At 38.0% G+C, this 16,825-nt stretch overlaps 1 long non-coding RNA gene across 1 annotated transcript in view; it reads right to left on the reverse strand.

Moving 5' to 3' along the window:
* Positions 1-16,825, reverse strand: part of LOC128860396 (uncharacterized) — a 100,083-nt gene that overhangs the window by 43,098 nt on the left and 40,160 nt on the right. The window contains exon 2 of the long non-coding RNA XR_008454247.1: positions 13,126-13,231. This is a non-coding gene — a long non-coding RNA (uncharacterized LOC128860396). The remainder of the gene's footprint in view (positions 1-13,125; positions 13,232-16,825) is intronic.

A 16,825-nucleotide genomic window follows, 5' to 3' on the forward strand; every position in this document is an offset into this window, starting at 1 on the left:
CAAGATACAGCTCGTAATTATTATCTAAAGCAAAAAATTCAAATGGATTTCTAATTACGATGATTTTTTATTCTAGATGAACTAAGAAAAATTCCAAAATTTAAACTTTTTTGAGGTTTTAAAGACAAAAATGCCTTTCTATAAAAAAAAAATTCACTTCAACTTGGCATAAAAATCTTGAAAATTTTTTTTTTATCTATTTTGTTAGTTCAAATTAGAGAATTTAATATTGAAGGGAACAAGCTATGATTCATTTCAAAAGGTTCATTAGTTTTTTTTTCATTCATGTACGCCGATTCAAAGAAATCATAAAAATGAAAAGTCGAGAAAAGAAGATAAAGTTTGTACTACAGCTGTCCGGTCACAGCGTAACTACCTTTGGCTTTGTATCTACGGAAATATTGAGAATTAGGCTCTGTAACTTTGTGTGAATATTCTGAAATATATTAGGAATCGCTTAAAACGAAAAAAAAATTGATTTTTTTGACCTTATAAACCAAAAAATCCCATTCTTTGAAAATTCAGACTAACCCTAACCCCTTAAGCTTTTATAAGAATTTATTTCAGACATTCGAAATAATTTATGAAGCAGCCTATTTCTTTTAATTTCTGCAAACTTTTTTATGCGGTTTTAAGTTAATTTTAACTCATTGTTTTGGTTTTACGCGATTTTAAAAAATTACGGAACGTATCTCTACTTTTTCAAAGTAAGTAAAGCCTTTTTAATGCAAGTATTTTGTATGCGCCTTTCTGTAGTTCTGTAGAACGTATCTACCGCATAAAACGAGACTTTACAGTATAAAATAAACTCATTTTCAATCTTTGCGCTTAGTTTATCTGTCAGTAAATGCAATAGTTTGTGTTACCAAAAATTGTATACCTTCACTACATCCTCCAAGGGTATGAAGCTAACAAACGTCTATTTAATGGTTCTGCGTGTTATCAATAATTTGGTTTTGCCTGCCCAATCTTGCCTTATGGCCTTGTGTCTTTATCATATAGTAGCTCATGCAACCCCACTGCCTCTTTTCTCTACTCTTCTCCCTGCCCCTTTTAGTGTATCTTTCTCTCTTCGTAATCACATTTAACACAGCCGTTTACGCACATTAACGCAAAAATTAAGTTGTACTAAATGAATATTTTAAAACTTCAGAGAATGACAGCAACGAAAGTACGAATTACAACAGCAACAAGAATAGTTGTGCGCACAAAAGCAACAAAAATATGTAGACAAGAGAAACTGAATGTTGCAACAACAGTCAAGTCAACTCGGACAGTGTAGCTGGCAATAGGCATAACAGTGACGGCAACAACAACAGCAAATCAAGTTGCGACAACTGTTGTAACAACAAAACAAAACAAAACAAAAAAATGCACGCTTACAATTGCCACAGTCAGTTTTCTAGCGTTCCTATCAGCGGTGATGTGATAACAAGGAGTGACAGCTTTTAGCTGTACACTCCGGTTAGGCTGAACGTAGTTTACAATGCAAGTAGAGCCACCCGGCAGAGAATTGAGCTCGTTTCAAATTAGCTGTGCTGCTCACTAGTTGGTAATGGCCTGTGTCTCCCATGGCCTTGTGCCTCACAGTTGGTGATTAAGTGTTCCATAGACTTGTCTTCATCACTGCTTAACAAAGTGACCTGTAAGTGCTCGACAGAGTGATCTGAGTCCCTTTTGATCTACGGTTTGCTCTGTTGGCATTGAAGTTCAAAAACTTTTTCGAATGTTTAAGGCCGCTTGTGCTGTTCCAGTGTTCCCTGATTTTAGTTTTCATCCATTTTTTAGTTTCTGATTTATGTAAATATATTATTTTTGGCAAAGCCGAAAAATGGGGTTGGTCCAATAAATAGCCCCTCTCTGCACTTTTTTTGGCATAAAATTCTGCCTTCTCGTTCCCTTCGTGTCACTCATGTCCTGGTACCCAAATTAGTGAGACCTGATTATGAATAGCCAGTTTGCTGAGTGCATTGTTCTGCACTCTATTAGGCCGTTTGACTTGAATGTGAAGCTATTCAAGGCTTTGAGAACCGATTGGCTGTCCGAAAGTATTTTAATTTTTACTTTCTCGAACCCTCTTTTGGATATGATTTCCACTGTTTCTATTATGACGAAGAGCTCTGCGTGAAAAATTGTGGTATCTGTACTTGGTGTTAGGGATTTGTGTGCTCTACGCGCCACGATTCCTGCTCCTACTCCTTGAAGCGTTTTGGAACCATTTGTGAGACACATGATTGTTGTGAGCTACTTATGATTGTTGGTTTCACTTTCGCTCGATTTTACTACATAATTCGAAGTGAATGTCTGAAGTTAGTTTTTTGCTTTAGTATGCGTTAGATTATGTTAAATCCAGGCAAGACGGACTTAGTACTCCTTACAAGGAAGTACAAGATTCCTAACTGGATATCTCCGAGGCTGGGAGGAGTTGAGTTCACACTAAAAACATCGACTAAATAGCTGGGCATTGTTGTGGATAGAAAACTGTCGAGGAGATTAAATGTGGAAGAAAGAGCAAAGAAAGAAAGCCTCTAATGCCTTATACGCATGCAGAGGAATGCTCGCTGTGACTGGGGGCTTATTTCCCCGACCACACATTGGATATACATGGCGCTCACTCGACCAATAATGCTCTATGGTTCGGTGGTATGGTTGGCGGCCTGTGGTAAACTAACTTTCGTTGCAAGATTGGAAAGCGTGCCAAGGATTGCAAGAATATGTGAACCGGCGCTGTAAGCACAAACCTAGTAGCGGCAGTATCAAGAATTCTCAACTGGCATCTAATAAAACTAGTAGTAAGAAACTCAGCCAAAAGATCTGCTCTAAGACTGAAGATGTCAGAACAATTCTAACAGAGGCTTTTTGGTCACATCAACATTCTGAATTCAAACGGACCGTCAGACTACGTAATTCCACGATTTAAATTTAGCAAAAAGCCTAGCGTCTGTAGAGCAAAATGGATGCCAGAAAGATCTAGAATCCACATACCATTCACAATATTTATTTACAAATGGGCCCAAAATGGCACAAGGATTAAGACTGCTGTCTTTTTTCCGCAATTTGGTACCCAAAAGTCCTTGAGACTCCCTAATTTCTGTGGGCAAAAAGTAAGCTGAATTTATTTGTCAAACCTCGCCGGATTAAAATTTCGCTCTAGTTAAATATTTTCATGAGTTGGCAGCACTGTTAATAACATCTGGGCCAACTTTCATGTGAATGTCATTATCAGTAATATATTTACGCCTGTGTTTACCAAACGACCAAGAGTGCATTTTGCGATTTTTACAATACCTGATTTGATTGAGCAGAGAAGTGCCATCAAATTTTGTTTGCGGAATGAAATTTCGGCTGCGGAAACGTTTAGCATGTTGCAAAAGCCATTTAGTGATTCGACCATGTCGCAGAAAAATGTTTATAAGTGGTACAAAGACTTCAAAGAGGGTCGAGAACGTGTTGATGACTTGGAGCGCTCCGGACGACCATCGACGTCAACAGATGACCAACACATAAAGTGAAGGAGTTAGTGCTCAAAAATCGTCGGTTGACTGTTAAAGACCTTACTGATATGATTGGAATATCAGAAGGATCTGTGAAAACCATTTTGAAAGACCATTTGGGCCTACGAAAAGTCAAATCTCGTTTGGTCCCGAGAACTCTCAATTTCTTGGAAAAAAGTCGTCGCGTTGATGTATGTGAAACAATGCTTTCAAACTATCGGGACAAGCTCAATACATCATTACGGGAGATGTGACCTGGATTTATGCTTACGACCCTGAAACAACCGACCAATCAAGCGAATATCGTGCTAAAGGCGAGGCCAGACCGAAGAGAGCACGTCAAAGCCGTTCAAAAATAAAGGTCATATTGACAGTTTTTTTCGATTTTCGTGGTGTGGTGCACTACTAATTCCTTCCACCTGGCCAAACTGTTAATAAGGAATATTATTTGAGCGTTATACGTCGTTTACGTGAAGCAATTCATCTAAAAAGACCAGAATTCTGAGCCAACAACTCTTGGTTTTTGCATCACGATAATGCACCGTCTCACACTGCACTCGTTCTTCGTGACCATTTCGCCAAAAATTCCACGCATATCGTTCCGCAACCACCGTAATCGCCTGATTTGGCTCCGTGTGACTTCTGACTATTCCCAAAACTCAAGAGACCACTCCGGGGAACGCGTTTCGAGTCGATTGAGGAGATAAAAGCTGAATCGAAGAAGGTGCTGATGGCTATACCGGAAATGGACTATTTGGCATGTTTCGGGGATTGGAAAAATCGTTGGCATAAGTGTATTTCAGCGAGAGGGGATTATTTTAAAGGGGATGAAATTGATTTACAAGAATAAATAAAGATTTTTCATTTTACAACCAAAATCACCTTACTTTTTGCCCACAGTAGTATATTTCAAGCTGAAATCTATGACGCAACAAAAACAGCTGAACTAGCTCTGAAATGAACTCCGTGTAATACTCGGGCAAACATTTTCATTGATAGCCAAGCCGTTATTAAAGCAATTATGGCTCCTTGCATCTACTCGGAATGTGTTCAACAGTGCAGATCCAAAATGTATGAACTCTGCGGAAATAGGCAGGCCACTACTAACTGAATACCGGAACACAAAGGAAAGGCAGGTATTCGCTTGCCGAGATTGAGCACGTCAGAAATATACACATCACACTCCTTTCTGAAAATGTAACTAAATAAGGAACTAGCTCTGGAAACGCCGTCAATATGGGAACACTCAATCTCGTACAAAACTACAAAAATTATGCTAAGGACTTGGAATACCAAAACTGTAAACTTTATTTTATCACTGTCTGGGAAGGCCTGCAAAATATTGGCTAGATTACTGACGGAACACATCACGCAGCCCAAAATGGGATTAGTCCAGAGCGTTGCATGTAACACAAGGAACAAAGCGAATGCTACTGATAGTCAATCATATTTTGTCGACCCTTGTACGAGTAATGCAAGCCTTCGTAATCATGGATGATGTAAACCCAATACAAATACCAAATCGATCTAAATCCGAATGAGTGCTGCAGCAAGTTTTAATTCATTCACATTCAAGCATTAATGAAATCCTAATCCCGCTCATCCCTACAGAGCTACAGAGCTTAATAACAACAACAACGACAATTAATTGCATAAAAGCTGCAACAAGTGCCACAAGCAAACGAAAAAACCACCGAAAAAACCAAACGACAAAAAACTAACAATCACATTCGACCAGCGACAAATTCAACAACAATAAATTTGCATTTTTCGAAGCAGTTGGTTAAACTCGTTACAGCAACAACAGCAGTTACAAATTTTCCTTCGATTGTGCCTGTCGCTTGCACACGAAATATAGGTACACTTCCTTTTGTTATTGTTATTGCTGGCAATTGTGCTGGCTTCAAAAGCAGCCATTTCAGGAAAGCCACTTATACACATGCACACCCACGCACACGAGTACTCCACCTAAACACTTAGTCACTGGGCCACTTCACTTTGCATTCGACATGAACGTTTTACAGCCTAAAAGCATGCAAAGGTTTTTGAGTGCGTGCACACATACGCAGACAATTTCATACTTCAATGTATGTGGGAAGGCATGCCTGTGCGCCTAGGTGCGTATACTCGTATGCAAACTTTTAGTTAGACATTGGGGGCGTTTAACTGGGTGTTACTAAGTGTAGGCTTTTTATTTGTATTGGTAAGCGTACTTGCGTTCACATATACTTGTATATATGTGTGTGTGTGTGCATACTCGTATGTATTGCAAAATAATAAATGCCAGTCGCAATGCTTTCGGAAAATGCCTTTAATACCTTTGTAGTATTCAATTCATCGCCACAATTAAGTGCTGGCAGTTGGTAAAAGAGTAAGCACGTCTGTGTGTGTGTGTGTGTATGTTCCTGCACTAGTGTGTAAGTGCTTGTAAGATACGTGTTGGTAAAAGTGCCTGCTGCCTAGAACAAGTGTAAACGTAATAACTGATAAAGTGCTGACGGTAAAAGTGAATGAGAGTCAGGTGTTGGACGCTGTCTACTTTAGGAGCCACCATCCCTTGGCAACTCTACGCCCGGTCGCTGTAATAAAGTCGTAATTGAGTTTTGATTTTAGATCCTTTGATTTCAAAAACAGCAGAAGAAAGCCAACACAGCCAGAAATTTTCGAAGCTGATTGGCACACTAAAATGCTTTAGGCGTGGACGCTTACGCCTCATGTGCGTATGCAAACACTCATTTATGCAATGCAATTTGATCGGCAGCCCAATCGCATAGCGCAGACATCAAAGCAAAAGGCAAGCATTATTGATTTTTGCTCATAACCCACTAAAGGTTCTTTGTTAATAGGTTTTGTGCAAAATTCAGTCTTTATGAGGAAAATCAGTACAGATGAATACAAATATTAAGCTGAAAGAATACTGTTCTCAAATAACCACCTGGCATTTTTGTGTTAGTCTCCGTGCCTTCCGTAAAGCTGCGCATGCTCAAGTAAACTTCAAGTGGTTGGGCTAGTCAGAATTTTACAAAAATTGTATTCTTTTGCATTTTCTTTAAGTATAATATCTTAAAAATATTGTGTGAAATTCAACAATTAATAAGGGGCGCTCGGACGCTCCGGAATCGATAGCAAAACTTTAAATGAGTTTCTCTCAAAACTATGTTTTATGAACTGGTGATCACTGTAACTTAAAAACCGCTTAGTAGATTTTAATCAAATGTATACTGCTTTTGAAAAACATAAAAAACTCGTGTCTGATCGAAGGAATTTTTTTTTAAATTTCGCAATTTTTTTTTAACAATTAATTGTCGGTTTTTTCTCGAAAATCTGAAAAATTGTTCCTGAGGCCGCCATATTGCTAATTTTGAAAAAAACCTTGGATCAGGCACAAGCTTATCTATTAATAAAACTGATTTCTCCTGTCGGATTGATTTTTCAAATTTTGGTAAAGTCAAGTCGAAACATAATGTATTAATGCTATGCTTTTGAATTTGCAAAATAAAGCAATTGACTAGCAAAAAACAAAATTTTTGAAAATCATCATTTTTTCGGGCCTCTGACTACCCTTAACCCATTAAAAAGAGAGACTGCTATAATTATTGTGGTGCAAAACTAATCATCCAGTTTTGTTTTTGAATAATTTTTTTTTTTCAGTAAGAGCGCTTCAACTTTTTTTTTGAATAAAACACAAACGGTTTGACTCTTTCAACTATTTTTTTTTATTATCGAGTTTGAACATGTACATTTAAGTATTATTTTGAATGACCACCGCGTGCACGTTTTACGAAGTCCAATCGTTGAACCCAATTTTCGACCACTATTTTGCATAAATCGGCCGAAATTCCAGCAATTTCGCGTTCAATATTGGCTCTGAGCTCACAAATCGTCGCCGGCTTGTTACTGTAGGCCAATGACTTCACATAACCCCAAAAAAAAATAGTCTAGAGGCGTCAAATCACACGAGCGCGGCGGTCCATTTCCGGTCCATTTGTGGAAATAATGCGCTCATCGAACTTACTCTTCAACAAATCAATTGTGGCGTGTGCTGTGTGGCTTGTGGCCCCGTCCTGTTGAAACCACATGTCGTCTAAGTCCATACCATTCAATTGCGGCTAAAAATAATCGTTTATCATGTCGCGGTATCGATTTCCATTCACAGTAACGTGGCGATCGTTCTCGTCAACGAAAAAATATGGGCCAATTACGCCGCCGGCATGTAAACCGCACCAAACAGTGATTTTTTCGGGATGCAACGGTGCCTCATGAATCACGTGTGGATTGCTTTCTGCCCAGTAATGCATATTTTGCTTCTTGACAAAGCCATTGAGCCAATAGTGAGCTTCATCACTGAAGATGATTTTTTGGAAAATTTATAAATTTTCATAAAAAATTTGCACGATTATTTTCATAAAAAATTTGCACGATTTGCAATCGTTGCTCAAGTGTGTAGCGTTCCATGATGAAATGTACACTAATGAAGTTTACAAATGACAAGCGAAAAATAAAAAATATTGTGTCGTTGGCCCTCCCTATCGGAAAAAAGTTGAAGCGCACCTATTGAAAAACGCCTTACAATGCAAAAAAAATATTTTGAATGATGGAAATCTTTATTCTGAACTTTACTCGCTGCGTTGCTTATCTTTTTGCCCACTGCAGCTGCCTAATTCACAAGTGTCAAATATGAGTGAGTCAAACTTCTGATAGGGTGATTAATTTGGCAATTTCTTAGTCTTGCGTAACATTGGGTAAGATTTCCAGGCACAGTCAGTAATTTACCAATGTATGCAAACATCAAAGTCGATTAAGTTAGCTAGGTTGCTTTTCTAAAACAAGACACTCGGTGGCCCCAAGGCCTGTTTTGATACCTGCATTTACTTTGCATCCGCTAACTAAGTTGCTAAACCACTCAGATGTTTTTAAGAAGGCAATCAGTCAGTGGCCTCGGTAGTTAAGCGTAAGTGCACTAGCCTGCCATCCCAGAGGTTGTGGGTTCAGATTCTACGTAAAGCACCGACCTCGCACTTTTCCAAACTTACCTACTTTCTCTGTTTCTAAAAAAAAAATTGCATTTCTCGAACCCGAAAACCTTTCCATCCTTACCCCCGTACATTACTCAGCATTATTTACATTTTTGCATTGTAGCTGCTAAAACACCCAAAAAACAAAGAAAAACGCACAATTACACATTGCATCAGTGGCGCCAGGAAGAGAAAGCTGGCAAACGCGGTAATACCGCAGACAACCAAATTTAGCGAAGTCCTCAATCATCTGTGCGATCCTTCTGGCAGAAAAATGTGAAACACAGATGGCGCTGCAATCAGTTCCTAAGTAACGACAGGTGGGCATTCCCACTATTTATGACTGGTAATGGCGGGCTAATCACTTAGCCTGTCAGAAATCAAATAGATTAACGAAATCAACTCAAGACAGTCGAGTCTTGTCGAGGCTCTATGCTCCCGAGAGGAGTGAACAAGAAAAAAAAAAAACAAAAAAATCAGTCCCTCCAGTGAGACATTTTGCAAATTTCCAAGATCTTCAAAGAAATAGTCGCCAAGTTACAGAAGAGGTGTTGTACCGACTAAATTTCTTCTTCATCTCCACAGCTCCTACAGAAGTCATTGTGAGAGGTACACCCATTCTACTCGCTAGGGTGCTAATAGTGCAGTGACCCTTTATAAAACTTGTTAGTTCATCTGTTGTATCCAAGTAGAGATTTGGCCCTTTTAAGATTCAGTTTTGGCTAGAGAGCTTTGGAGACCCTGCCGTTAGTAGTCAGATACCAACTTCTATTGGTTTCCGCAATTATGCGCAAATAAGTCGCAGTGTGCAATTCGTATGCAGGAGTGCTAATGTTCTCTACCACTCGCTGAAGGTTCACTTCAGAGTCTTTCCTTGCACACTCATCCGCTTGTTCATTTCCCTTTACTCCAGTGCGGCCGGAAACCCAACAAAGTGTGATGTTGTGTTGTTGGATAAGCGAGAGCAACCTCCTGTATTCTTCAACATAGCGTAAACTGATGTGTGCTGAGGCCAGTGCCTTGATCGCTGCTTGAATATCAACAAAATTAGTAAGGTTTGCCACAGGTAAATCCATTAGTCGTATTGTTTTTGTAGCTTTGTCTATAGCGTAGATCTCAGCTTGCAAGATGCTACACCGGGCACACATCACATTATGTCCGGTCTAAAGTGGTAAACTAATGCCTTGAAGAGCCCAAAGAATCTGATGTTTTTCATTTAAGCGAAGGAGGGAGAATAGTAGAGATACTCAGACCCAAAATTTAGTGTAGAAATTTAATATATCTAACAGCTGATTCCTAAAATAATAAGCAACCTCATGACATCTGATTTCATACATATTGAATTTCTACTCATTTGGGATAGAGAATGGCGAACTTCAAACCCAGAGTATCTTATAAGGCGCCTGCGATTCGCCACTTCTCTGCTAGCTATATCTGGGCTCTGTTCGCTTGATGGAAAATTTGCACGTGAAAGCAACAACAGCAGTTATCGAACAAGATTCGCCGCTGGCTAGAATGGTAATGTCTCATATAACTGGTATAAATCACTATTTTTAAGGCTGTTTTCTGATATTAGGCAAGTTAGATAGCGTTTGCATAGAGTAAATTGTGTTGCTTCAGCTTTGCGAACTTCCTTTTGGTGTTGCCGGTCGTGTTCCTTGGGAGTAATTCTCTCCCATTCCCCCACATAACACCTCTCAAGAGCTCTTTGCTTTTAATTTAGTGATTTCTTATATGTATGCCCAGAAGTGCTCATCAATAGGATTTAAATCTGGCCATTGTGGATGTGTTGGCAGGCACGTATGTTGCAGGCAGTAGTCATTTGTTAACCCCAGCATCACAGCGTCTTGTCGTAAATTTCGTTTTAGAATATCTAAAAATGCAAACTGATCCTGCAACTTTTTCATGCTATCAGCTGCCATGCACCCCCACCCCATCACCCCACCGCCACCATGTTTCACTGTTGCTAATAAATTTTCTTTACTCAGCGCTTTATCAGATTTCTTCCACACATTTTTTTTCCAAATCAAATTATCAGTACTTGGCTTTTGATAAGCCCTAGGACAATGCCACGAGATGCCTTTTTAAGATTCCTCTTCTCTAGTTGGATAATAAATATCGATGCCAGAAACCAGCAGTAGAGACCACAGAGTAGAAAGTGCCTATTGTGTCATAGGTCCCTGGAAATTCGAGTAAAGACATAATTTTTACGTGGGTTATAGATTTCAGTTTTGCATTCATATATTTATATGAAAAAGTTTTCCGCTAGACAGATGCTGCCTTTGTTTACAACTTAAGACAACCAAAACCATTTGACGAGTTCGAAGCAGTGTTTGGCAATTCGAACAAGCTTTAAAACCATTTTGTAGCAGTGAAAAAAGTGCGCACACAGACTTTAGTCCTAATGACAAAACTTCATGAATTTGACAACGAATATTATCTAGACTCGGCTTGCTGTGACCATTTCCATTTTATTTTTCTGAAAATAAAGCCTTTTTTCAGTTGTAAGAAATTTAGGTCAAAAGAGATGTCACTGCTCAAATAAACGCTTTTTTGAGGGCCTTCGAAAACCATATAATATCGCATCACTAGAGAAAAGTCGAATGTAGTACCCCATGATCAGAAAGTTCCGAGGCTGTTTAATTTAAACGAACCGTGCACGTGAGAACCGGTCCATATCTTTTTTCTTATGTTGGTAGGACTGAAGACACACATCTGCCACTTTTAAGCGCCATCGGGCCAGTAGTGTCTCCCTGGCTGGCCAGAGATGTGGGAAAACAATTCTTGGATTTTGCATGATGATGACGCGCGATATCACACCGAGCCCTAATTGTGCTTGACCAAACACCAAATACCAACGTACAAGCACCGTATTCACCTGATATGGCCCCGTGCGACTTCTTTTTGTTTCCCAAGTTGAAGTTACCACTTCGTGGATGGAGATTTGAGTAGATAGAGGAGATCAAAGAGAATGCGACGAAAGAGCTGAAAGCCATTCCTTCGTTGACCCACCAGGGGTGCATGGAGGACTGGTTTAAATACAGGGTTGTCACATATGTATGTTTTGCTTCAGACGGGTAATTTTTTGAAAGAGATAAAATAAATTTGCCTGAAATTTAACTCTGTTTTGTTTTATTTAAACATTCCCGGTACTTTCAGCTCATAGGGTAAAAGGGGAACAGTTAAAGAAAGAAAATACTAAAAAAGTATAGGTTTAGAAAACATTTTTTTTTTTGGCAAAGAAAAATGTAAAGTAATAGAGTTCGAAATCTCTTTCAGTTCTCTAAGTGGACGCACCATTTGGGCATACCTTGCATAAATCGTACCGCAGTTCCTGATGTGAAAAGTATAATAAGAACAAATAGCCATAGTTGTTATACAAATTCAAAGGAAGGCACCCTTTATCAGATGCTTTGTCGAGCTTCGTCTCAAATTTATGGCATGCGCCTTGATGTTGTTCTACAAATGCATGGGACAACATTGCTCGTGCATAGATTTTTATAAGAAGCTTTTTCGTGTCAAAATTGCACTCGAAGTTTTGTCATAATCAGCTGAGCGGATGAACACTATTAGAAAAAGCTTTTTCTATATTTCATATTTCATGCCCAGATGTAGGTATCGATTCATGAAGCAAGTGAAGAGCAGTTACTTGCACACACCCCACTAACACCTCGTTTGCTAGGCATATCAAACGGAGACATTTATTGGACGACCATGGGATTATCAGCAGGTCAACATATGCATATTGCAAACGGAAATAGTTTCCGGCTCTTAAAATTAAATGCTTTGCTGGTTTACGCCTACTACATTGCCAAACCAAATGCTAATTTCGGACTGGCGCAGGTGGCAACAAATGTTGCACTGATTAAACACTGCTTTCGCCTTGTTGGCAGCTGAAGGCCTTAAATGTTTCGAAGATTTTTATCCCAGGTTTTTGTTTATTCAACTTTGGCTGTTCTTGTCTTGCTTTTTTCTTCATTCCTTCTTTCCTCTGCGACTTTGTGATACTTAAGTCCTGAGTAATGCTGTTTTCCCTACAACGTCGAACTTTTGGCTCTGCTTGTTGAAAGACGCTTTTTAAGTAATTGCACAGCGCGCCCGGCGCAACGCTCTCTGCCAGCAACCACAAAGTGACCATAAAAATATATTTAATCTTAAGTCTAATTTAATTTAATCTCTATTAAGAGTAGTTTCGGGCTCGTCTTTTTTCTTGGCATTGCTTTTCATTTATTCAGTTTATTTCGGCTCTTTTACGCTTGCCTCAAGTTGTGGATGTTGATTAAAATAAAGTTAAAAGTTAAAAGGTGAAAAGGGAATGGAAAAATTGTATGCTTTAAGTTTTAAGATAAGCTACAGCGAATGAGTTTTTGCTGTGAGCAGAACGACAAGCACGACTTTCATATAGTAGAAAAAGTTTTAAAATAAAAAAATAATAAAAAATTTTAAGGAAATTTTTGTATAGACACTTTGGTCATTAACACCTAATGGTCGCTAATTTTCTCACTGTTTTCAGCATCTAATAAAAGCCAGCCATTGACTTTTATGGCGTAAAAAAGCACCAGGTGAACCGACTGTGGATTTTTGTCGCCTCAATTCGATCAGTTTCTTTAACTTACTTGTTGAGTGATCCAAGTATTTTGCAGAATGTGTATATATGTATGTATATTTTGCTGAAAAACAGTTGATTAATGGCCAAAGTCAAGCCATTCAATAAGAAGTAAACTGAAATAAAAAATAAAATTAATTTTGAGATTTTCTATACCAAAATTTTTACATATCAAATAGCTTTTTAATGTGAAACATCTTAGGTTCTTATTAACATTTTTATAGTTTTTACGCAATATTTTCCATTTATTCACTGTACACATTTGAATATAGCACGAAAAGTTATGTTAGTCCTATTATGAGACTCTCATGAGTTACTGAGCACAGCCTCGTCTATACATGAAAACCAAAAGAAAGGAAAAAAATTTGGGGGAAGGCAGGCATTGAAAAATGCCAAAAAATCTTGAATCAAAAAAATAAAGTTTTTCCAAAGAAAAATTGTTATTAGTACCTGTAGTAGTATTCGGTCGCCGTAGTCGAATGGGTTGGTGATTACCATTCGGAATTCACAGAGAGAACGTAGGTTCGAATCTCGGTGAAAGCAAAAACTAATAAAAACATTTTTCTAATAGCGGTCGCCCCTCGGCAGGCAATGGCAAACCTCCGAGTGTATTCCTGCCATGAAAAAGCTCCTCATAAAAATATCTGCCGTTCGGAGTCGGCTTGAAACTGTAGGTCCCTCCATTTGTGGAACAACATCAAGACGCACACCACAAATAGGAGGAGGAGTTCGGCCAAACACCCAAAAAGGCTGCACGTGCCAATTATATATATATATATATATAGTAGCTATAAGTAGTAGTAGTAGTTAGTAAAAGTTGCCCAAAAAATGTTTCCAAAAATTTTGAAAAAAGAATACAATTTTTGTCTTTGGAAAAAATTTTTTTAAGTAAGTATAATCCAAAAAAATTAATTTTTTTTTTTAAATGGTTCAAAAAATCAAAGAACAAAATCTCACAATTAAGTTTTTATTAGTATATTTTATCCAAAAAAGTTGAAAAAGAACTCTAAAAAGAGTACAAAACAAAACGATGATATTTCACTGTACTTCTATAATAAAATATTCAACATAAAATAAATCTGAAAATTATAAAGTTAAGAAAAACAATTTTGAATTTATTATACTTCATCCAATAAATTAACCAGTTTTTCGAAAAATTTATATTACTATAATATCCAGATTATAATACTTAGATACCTTGACATGGAATCGCCTCGGATCGCGGATCATTTTGTTTATTGGTAGGCTCAAGTATGATAAGAAAACAAAATTTAATAATTTTGAAATTTACTCAATGTAGCAAATTTTGTATATACATACAGTCTGTGTCAGAAAAAAGGAATCGCGATTATTCATGAAGTATAAAACATATCATCATCATCATCATCAAGTAGCGATTACAGCTCAGAGTGAGCTTTAGCTTCATCCATAATCCTCTTCCAATCTGCACGGTTCATAGCAACAGATCTCCAGCTCTTAACTTGTAGCTTTTTCAGGTCGGCTATCGCTTGGTCAAGCCAGGTTAACCTTGGACGTCCTCGGGCTCGGGCTATTTGACAATTCGTTGATAAAAAGATTTTTGGGGGCGGCTGTCTTCCATGCGTACAGTCTGCCCTAACCATCGAAGCCTTTGGGATTTAATGTATTTCACAACGTCTTCGCCCTGGCATATGTTTAGCAACTCATCGTTGTAGCGTATTCGGTACGTTCCATCGTTGCAGCTAATGGGGCCAAACACCCTTCGGAGTACTTTTCGTTCGAAAACTCTTAAGCTACTTTCGTCTTTGCTTGCCAATGTCCAGCACTCGCAGCCGTAAGACAGCACCGGTAGTATTATTGACTGGTAGACGCGGAGTTTACATTCACGTGTGAGCAGTTTGGACTTCAGCAATTTTGTGTGGGCGTAATATGCTTTGTTTGCTGCCATTATTCTGTCTTGTATTGTGTCGTAACTACTGTTGTCATTTTTTATTAACACTCCCAAATATTTGAAGTGTTGAACATCTTCAAAGGTTAATGTCCCGATTTGGATGTTTTTCAGGACTTTGTCTTTCTTCGCTGCGGGAGTCCTTCAAATATTTAGTTTTGCCTTCATTTATTCTAAGGCCTACTGATTTTGCACGAAATTCAATATTAAAGAAGGTTTCAAAAGATATTTTCCTTGCCACCAGGACCAGGAAGGCCAGTCTGTCAATACTGTGACGCCATTTTCTTGTTTTTCAATGTGTCTTTTTGAGAACAGTGGTTTTGATGATGTGAGACGGTAGGACATGTTCGCCTCCTTCAGTCGACGTTCGATGGTGTTGATACTCACATCTATTCCCTCTTTAGCAAGAACTGATTGTGCTTGGCGTAGTCACAAGGAAGGGTCCCGCTTAAATAGTTGGACGATCACCTTATCCTGCTTTTTTGTCGGCACCTGCTTCAAGCCGCGCTCGGAAAAGTCATCAACGTTTTTGTACACCCTATACCGCTGATTCCACATCACAACAAACATTTTTGATTTTTAATTACTTCTGCAGCCGCGGCGTAAGATAATTTCGGCCCTTTCGAATGTGTGCATAAAAATACCGTCTCAAAACGCTTCGCGTAATTCTCACTTATTTTTGAAAAAAGAATACAACTTTTGTACTAAAAATTTTTTGTTTTTTTAATTAACTTTAATCCTAAAAAATTAAAAAAAATCTCAAAAATGGTATAAAAAACCGAAGACCAAAATCTCACAATTAAATGTTTGCTTTTTCAGAATTTTTTAAATTTATTTACTGCATTCTAGTTTTCAGAAAAATTAAATAAAGACAAGTTCTTGATTCAAGTAAGAAGGTGTGCCTGGTATACTTATATAGAGGAGTGGGTGCAAAAACGCTTCTGTAAATTGATATAAAGTAAATAATAAAGACAAATTATTAGTATTTCATTTTAGTTAACCTGATACACTTCACTCAACACTTATACAATTTTATGCCCTCTGAATTGTATGATCAAAATTAATATTTTGTTTTAGCGCTGATTTTCCCTCAACCCAAATCTTTTACCATCAAGTAATTTCTTCATACTTTGAAATAGGTAAAAGGCAAAGGGCGCTAAATCTTAAGAATGGGGCGATTGAGTGAAAAATTCGTAATCTAATTTATGTAATTTTGCCGTTTCCGAACGTATTTGGTTGATCACTTCAAAAATTATTTCGGACTTAGCATAAACATATGCTTCTTCAAATGCAAAATGATGAATGTGAGACGGCAACGCCAATGCTACAATTTTATACCAAGCCACTCTCGCTTCTTGTCCCGTTAACGAGATCTGTGTTGGATTGTCAGAACAGCCCGGTAATTACATATTTCCACGAGCGGGAACTTATTTTTATTTACATATTTCTACTTGTGACCTCCTCTTGGCAAGCTCTGCAGCAGAAACTCTGAGAAATTTTCTGCTACAAAAAATGTTACGTAATTTCACGAATTTCGTTTGAGCTCCATATTTTCCGTTGAGTATTTGCACAAAAGTGTTAATATTTAATTTATAATTACAAACTGAAAGAAGTTAAGCAAAAAATGAGAAATGTAAAAACCACAGCAAAGAAATTGTAGCTGAATAACGTAGCCATAGTAGCAGTGGTGGTCAGGCAACATGCGAGCGCGAAATGACTGATGCATGGCACATGTGTTTGTGTGAATGTAGTCGTAAAAGCATAAAGTTCACCGCAAATTTGA

The sequence above is a fragment of the Anastrepha ludens genome, chromosome 4 (assembly GCF_028408465.1).
Source record: "Anastrepha ludens isolate Willacy chromosome 4, idAnaLude1.1, whole genome shotgun sequence".
Classification (NCBI taxonomy): domain Eukaryota; kingdom Metazoa; phylum Arthropoda; class Insecta; order Diptera; family Tephritidae; genus Anastrepha; species Anastrepha ludens.